We start from the raw sequence: 8,081 nt of genomic DNA, 5'->3' as shown, positions 1-8,081 counted from the left end.
TACCTCAACATTGCAAAGGATATTTATGCTAAGCCCTCGGCCAACATCATTCTTTTTTTTTTTTTAATTTATTTTTATTGTAAACAAATGGGATACATGTTGTTTGTGTTTGTACATGGAGTAAAAGCATACCATTTGCATAATCATACATTCACATAGGGTAATGATGTTTGATTCATTCTGTTATTTTTTCCTTCCCCGCCACCCCTCCCACCCCTCTTTTCCCTCTATACAGTCCCTCCTTCCTCCATTCTTGCACCCCCCACCCCCCATTATCTGTCATCATCCGCTTATCAGTGAGATCATTTGTCTTTTGGATTTTTGAGATTGGCTTATCTCACTTAGCACGATGTTCTCCGATTTCATCCATTTGCCTGCAAATGCCATAATTTCATCATTCTTTATGGCTGAGTAATATTCCATTGTATATATATACCACAGTTTCTTTATCCATTCATCAATTGAAGGACATCTAGGTTGGTTCCACAATCTGGCTATTGTGAATTGAGCAGCTATGAACATTGATGTGGCTGTATCTCTGTAGTAGGCTGATTTTAAGTCCTTTGGGTATAGGCTGAGGAGTGGAATAGCTGGGTCAAATGGTGGGTCCATTCCAAGTTTTCTAAGGAATGTCCACACTGTTTTCCAGAGTGGCTGCACTAATTTGCAGCCCCACCAGCAATGTATGAGTGTACCTTTTCTCCCCATCCTCTCCAACACGTATTGTTGCTTGTATTCTTGATAATCGCCATTCTAATTGGGGTGAGATGGAATCTTAGTGTAGTTTCGATTTGCATTTCTCTTATTACTAAAGATGGTGAACATTTTTTCATATGTTTGTTGATTGTTTGTAGATCTTCTTCTGTAAAGCATCTGTTCATATCCTTAGCCCATTTGTTGATTGGGTTATTCATATTCTTGGTGTAGAGTTTTATGAGTTCTTTATATATTCTGGAAATTAGTGCTCTATCTGAAGTATGAGTGGCAAAGATATTCTCCCACTCTGTAGGCTTTCTCTTCGCATTGCTGATAGTTTCCTTTGCTGAGAGAAAGCTATTTAGTTCGAATCTGTCCCAGTTATTGATTCTTGCTTTTATTTCTTGTGCTATGGGAGTCCTGTTAGGGAAGTCTGATCCTAAGCCAACAAGTTGAAGATTTGGACCTACTTTTTCTTCTATCAGATGCAGAGTCTCTGGTCTGATTTCAAGGTCCTTGATCCATTGTGAGTTGATTTTTGTGCAGGGTGAGAGATAGGGGTTTAGTTCCATTCTGTTGCATATGGATTTCCAGGTTTCCCAGCACCATTTGTTGAAGAGGCTAACTTTTCTCCATTGCATATTTTTGGCACCTTTATCTAGTATGAGAAAATTGTATTTATTTGGCTTTGTGTCCGTCTCCTCTATTCTGTACCATTGATCTACCTGTCTGTTTTGGTGCCAATATATAAAGAACTCATAAAACTCTACACCAAGAATATGAATAACCCAATCAACAAATGGGCTAAGGATATGAACAGATGCTTTACAGAAGAAGATCTACAAACAATCAACAAACATATGAAAAAATGTTCACCATCTTTAGTAATAAGAGAAATGCAAATCGAAACTACACTAAGATTCCATCTCACCCCAATTAGAATGGCGATTATCAAGAATACAAGCAACAATACGTGTTGGAGAGGATGGGGGGAAAAGGTACACTCATACATTGCTGGTGGGGCTGCAAATTAGTGCAGCCACTCTGGAAAACAGTGTGGACATTCCTTAGAAAACTTGGAATGGACCCATCATCTGACCCAGCTATCCCACTCCTCGGCCTATACCCAAAGGACTTAAAATCAGCCTACTACAGAGATACAGCCACATCAATGTTCATAGCTGCTCAATTCACAATAGCCAGATTGTGGAACCAACCTAGATGTCCTTCAATTGATGAATGGATAAAGAAACTGTGGTATATATATATACAATGGAACATTACTCAGCCATAAAGAATGATGAAATTATGGCATTTGCAGGCAAATGGATGAAATCGGAGAACATCGTGCTAAGTGAGATAAGCCAATCTCAAAAATCCAAAAGACAAATGATCTCACTGATAAGCGGATGATGATGCATAATGGGGGGTTGGGGGGACAAGAATGGAGGACAGAGGGACTGTATAGAGGGAAAAGAGGGGTGGGAGGGTGGGAAGGAAGGAAAAAATAACAGAATGAATCAAACATCATTATCCTATGTAAATGTATGATTATGCAAATGGTATGCTGTTACTCCATGTACAAACAGAAACAACATGTATCCAATTTGTTTACAATAAAAGTAAATAAAAAAAATAAACTTACAATGGAGAAAAAATAGCCTCTTGAACAAATGGTGCTGAGAAAACTGGAAATCCATATGCAGTAAAATGAAATTAAACCACTATCTCTCACCCTGAACAAAACTCAACTCAAAATGGATCAAGGAATCAGGAATTAGACCTGAGACCCTTCACCAAACTGAAGAAAAAGTAGGCCTTAATCTCCATCACTTTGGCTAGGATCAGACTTCCTTAACAAGACCCCCATAGCGCAAGAAATAAAAGCAAGAATCAATAAATGGGATAGATTCAAACTAAAAAGTTTTTTCTCACCACAGGAAACAATCAATAATGTGAAAAGAGAGCCTACAGAGTGGGAGAAAATCTTTTCCACACACACTTCAGACAGAGCACTCTCCAAAATTTATAAAGAACTTAAAAAACTTTACATCCAAAATACAAAGAAGCCCATCGATAAATGGACTAAGGAAATGTACAGACACTTCACAGAAGAAGATATACAGGTGATCAACAAATATATGAAAAAGTGCTCATCATCCCTAGTAACTAGAGAAATGCAAATTAAAATCACCCTAAGATTTCATTAACTCCAATTAGAATGGCTATTATCAAGAACACAAGTAATAATAAGTGTTGGCGTGGATGTGGGGGAAAAGGCACACTCATACATTGCTGGTAGAGTTGCAAATTGGTACAGCCACTCTGGAAAGCAGTATGGAGATTCCTCAGAAAGCTTGGACTGGACCCACCATTTGACCCAGCTATCCTACTTCTTGGTTTATACCCAAAGGATTTAAAATCAGCATACTACAGTGATGCAACCACATCAATGTTCATAGCAGCTCAATTCACAATAGCCAGACTGTGGAACCAACCTAGATGCCCTTCAATTGACGAATGGATAAAGAAACCGTGATACATACACATAATGGAATAATACTCAGCCATAAAGAAGAATAAAATTATGGCATTTGCTGGTAAGAGGATAAAGTTGGACAATATCAAGCTAAGTGAAATAGGCCAAGCCCAAAAAACCAAAGTCTGAATGTTTTCTCTGATAAGAGCATGACAATATATAAGGAGGGGGGTTGATGGGGGGAAGAAAAGAATGAAGGAACTTTGGATGGTGTAGAGGAAAAAGGGGTGGGGGGGTGGGAACAGTAGAATGAAGCAGACAGTATTTCCCTGTATATATGTATGATTACACGAATGGTGTGAATCTACATCATGTACAACCATAGAAATGAAAAGTTGTACCCCGTTTGTGTACGATGAATCAAAATGTGTCTGTAAAAATAAAAAATATTTTAATTAAAAAAAAAAAAAGTTTGAGACAGGGATTCCAGGGTGCGCCACCAAACCAGCTCCTGCGTCACTTCCTTCTCTGCTGGCACCGTACCCTACAGTGATGGAGCGTTGTTAACCATTTTCGTTCCCGACTGCTACTTGATTCTAGAGTCACAAATAAGTCCAATTAAGATCTGCAAAGCTAGTTCCACACAGCTTATGGAGGATCCAGTGAGATCATGCACACTTAGGGTTTGGCATAGGCCTGCATACAGTGAGAGCTCAATAAATGCTCTTCTCCTTCTTTATCCCACCTAGCAGAAACCTTCACCTTTCTTTATCCTTTAATCTTGTTATCTTTTTTTTTTTCCTTTTTTGTTTCTTTAGGTTTAAAGAAATAACCTTTAGCTGAATGTGGTGGCTTATGCCCATAATCCCAGTAGGTGGGGAGGCTGAGGCAGGAGGATCACAAGTTCAAGGTCAGTCTCAGCAACTTAGTGAGACCCTGTCTCAAAATAAAAAATCAAAAGGGCTGGGGATGTGGCTCAGTGGTTAAGTGACCCTGGGTTCAATCTCTAGTACATACTCCTGCCAAAACAAACAAACAAAAACACTAATCTTTATCTTTAAAAAGTTAATAATGTCCACTATATGAATCTGAAGAACACAAGAAGTGATGAATAAAGTCATCCACGGTCATGAGCAGTTTGGTCGCTGTGTCCTTGTGGATCTTGTCTGTGTACATGCACAACTCCCCTGTGACGTGTCTGAGATCATACGGTGCCTATCTCGCCCTCCCATGTCAGGGATTCTCACCCGTTCCCAATTCCAAAGCTCACGGGGCGTAATCCCAGCAGCTCAGGAGGCTGAGGCAGGAGGATCAGAGGTTCGAAGCCAGCCTCAGCATGTTAGTGAGGCTTTACGCAACCTAGTGAGACCCTGTCTCAAAATAAAGAGTAAAAAGGGCTGGGGATGTGGCTCCAAGGTGGAGCACTTGCATGTGACAGGCAAGTGTGCGGCTCTGGGCTCCGACCCCAGCACTGAGCACAAAGCAAAATAAACCCCAAAGAACAAAGCTCCTAGGGATGCTGTGATAACCAAGAACACGGTACTGACTCAGTCTGTTAGGAAAACAACGTAACCTTGCCTTTCTTGGGGACAAAATTTCACCAAAGGACAAAACAGCAACAGAGGTCTCTAGATTTAAGTATTGGTGGACTGTGGATTAAAAAATGACAGTCCCTTGATGCTCAACTTAAAAGGGGACGCGGAGCCACAGAGGCCCTCAGCACAGCGTGCCTTGGGGAGGTCAGTGTCGGATCCACTCGGTTAAGGTAACAGCAGGAAAGCACCTTTGCCCAGGTGGCTCCCTACTCCCAAGGGAAAGCTAGGAGAGACCCAGGAGCATCGATGACAGATCTGTACACCACAGCGCACGCGGCTGGCACACACTCCTGGGTCCCTTGGCTTTCATCGCTAGACGGAAAGGCCTGGCGGAAAGAACCTGCGGGAGGAAGGCTGGGCTGGGCTCCTGGCTTCAGAGACTTCAGCCGCCGGTCGCTGGCTCCAAAGCAGAGGCAGCTGGCTTCTTCACTAGCTCTGCTTCGTGTGCGTGGTCGGGAGGATTGACTCCGTGGATGCTCCACCACCCAGCTACGGCTCCGGCCCTTTTTATTTTTTTATTTCAAGACAGGGTCTCACTACGTTGCTCCGGTTGGCCTCCAACTTGCAATCCTCCTGCCTCAGCCTCCCAAATCCCTGGGGTCACCGGTGTGCACCACCAGGCCTGGCTCCCAGCCCTCTGCTTTAACATGTGTTCACCTGAGTCTCCTCCAAGGTTGCAAAGGGTTCTCCTAAGATTTTTTTTTTTCCTAGAAATTTTTATCGTCTTATCTCTCATGTGTTTAGCGATGATCAGTAACTTCCAGCTACTGTCATGCCTGCTGGAGGAAGTCATGATGTTTGCTTTGTGTCTGGGTGCTCATCCACGTCTTCCAGCACCACCCATCTCCTGCAGTTTCCCCCACGGAATCACGGTGGCATCTTATCAGAACTGTTTGTGGACGCACTTCTGGATTCTTCTATTCTGTTCCATCCGTCTGCCGGCCAACACCATGCTGTCGTGATGACAATAGCTTCATACCCACTCTCAGAATCGGGTAGTATGCAGTATTGCACGCCTGCCGTCCCTGCAGCTCAGGAGGCTGAGGCAGGAGGATCTCAAGTTCAAGGCCAGCCTCAGCAACTTAGTGAGGCCCTGAGCAACTTAGCAAGACCCTGTCTCGAAATAGAACATTAGAAGGGCTGGGGATGTGGCTCAGTGTTTAAGCGCCTCTGGGTTCAATCCCTGGGACCAAGAAGAAAGAAAGAAAGAAGAATCAGGTAGCACAAGTCCTCTTCCTCTTGTTTAACTGTTTCGAAGATGTCTCTAATCTCGTCAGTGCTAGGCTGAGAACTTCATGGTCTCTTCTACACACACAAGAGTGTCTGGTAATATTCACCTGTGCTCACATGCAGAGGCATGTTTATGGAGCATGTAACAGCTCACGCATAACCACGGAGATATGTGTATGTGTGAAACACACAAATATATTCCTGTGCGTATGTGAAATACCCCCCAGTCCAGTGCTTCATGATACCAATATACTTGTCATATACTTACAATGATAGATATACTTACTATAGAATTGTGTTCACAGATGCGAACAAATATTATCTTCCTAACAAATAAAAATTGGTACATATTAAATATGCAGATTTATTTAAAAATATATAAATACATATTTACAAATGTTAAAACTGCTTAGACTAGCCAGGCATGATGGCACATGCCTGTAATCCCAGTGACTTAGGAGGCGGAGACAAGAGGATTGCAAGTTCAAGGCCAGCCTCCACAATTCAGCAAGGCCCTAAGCAACTTAGTGAGACCCTGTCTCGAAATAAAAGATAGAAAGGGCTGGGGATGTGGCTCAGGGGTAGAGCACCCCTAGATTTAACTCCCAGTACACAACAAGGATGACCGCAAAGGACGGCTTTGACTGTAGACCAAATGTGAGATCAGCATGAACAAAGCACCTAGAATAATTCAACTCTGCTCCTGAGTTGGGAAAAGTGAAGGAAGCAGCAAAAGAAGAGAGTAAAAGGAAAGAAAGAGAAAGACGAGGAAGAAGAAAGGAAGTTAAAGAATAAAGTAAAACGTAAAGTTGGTTTCTTTCTGGTCCTCCTAAACCACACACACAAAAAAATTGTAAAGTCCTTTTCCTGCCTTATTGCATTATTTACCAACACTTTAGTTGTTCATTATTTCTGTACTCCAAATCTGTCATTAGTATTGGTGTTTTACCCATTTGATGGCTATTATAGCTATTAGCATGTTTTCTAATGTCTTATTCTTTTTGGATCTCAGACTTTTATATAATTATGTACTTAAATTGACATGTGATCATAGTACACATTTGTGGGATTACATGTGATGTTTCACTTCATGTGTGCATTGTTAATGTTTACTGCATGACATTTAAATCAGGATAAGTACCAGGCATGGTGGCACACACCTCTAATCCCAGTGACTCTGGAGGCCGAGGCAGGAGGATCGTAAGTTCAAGGCCAGCCTCAGCAATTTAGGGAGGCCTTCAGCAATTAATTGAGAACTTGTCTCAAAATAAAAAGCAAAAAGGGCTGAGGATGTGGCTCAGTGGTAGAGCACCCCTGAGTTCAATCTCCAGTACCTCCAAAAGAGGGGGTTTTGGGGTGTGGTTCAGTGGAATAGTGTCCTGGGTTTAATCTTTAGTCCTAAAAATAAATGAACAATTGATTGATTGATCAGGGTGAGCATACCTATCCCTCAGCCATTGGTGATTTTCCCCGTAATTATCACCATGCTTGCTTTCTTGAACACTTTCCTACAACCACACGTATACCAAACTCTTGCCATCAGTTTCAGACAACTCGAGGAGACGCTGGGTGTATCACTGCTTGTTATGGGGCGCGACTTAAGAACAGACCCCTCACCACTGAGAAGTCCACATTTGAGAGTCTTTATTAAGCCAGCCGCTGACTGTCTCACACAAGGCCCAAAAAAATGACTATTGGGAGAACAGCCCCAACTCCAGGGTTGTAGCGGTTCTTATACCAAAAATCACATCAATCATAAGTGTCTGTTGCTATGATTCAAAATTACAAACTAACATCATGAGATCTGGAACCATTAGCAAGAGGGCGAGGTGGGTTGAAATGACCTTACTTAGGTACAAACTAAAGAATGGTTACTAACATCTAGACAATCACTGTTGACATCACCGCTAACCTGGTACAATGTTTAGGAAACTCGGAATCAAAAAGAGAATGATTTTTCATTATACAAGAATTGCCATTTTGTCATTTTGTGTTGCCAAACAAGTCACGCTAAGCACCTGTGGATGGGTACAGAGGCGGGGTTCCCATGGGAGAAGCATTTCCCACAAAACATGGAGTCT

This window comes from Sciurus carolinensis, chromosome 1 (assembly GCF_902686445.1).
Source record: "Sciurus carolinensis chromosome 1, mSciCar1.2, whole genome shotgun sequence".
NCBI lineage: Eukaryota > Metazoa > Chordata > Mammalia > Rodentia > Sciuridae > Sciurus > Sciurus carolinensis.
This window is presented reverse-complemented; position numbering follows the sequence as displayed.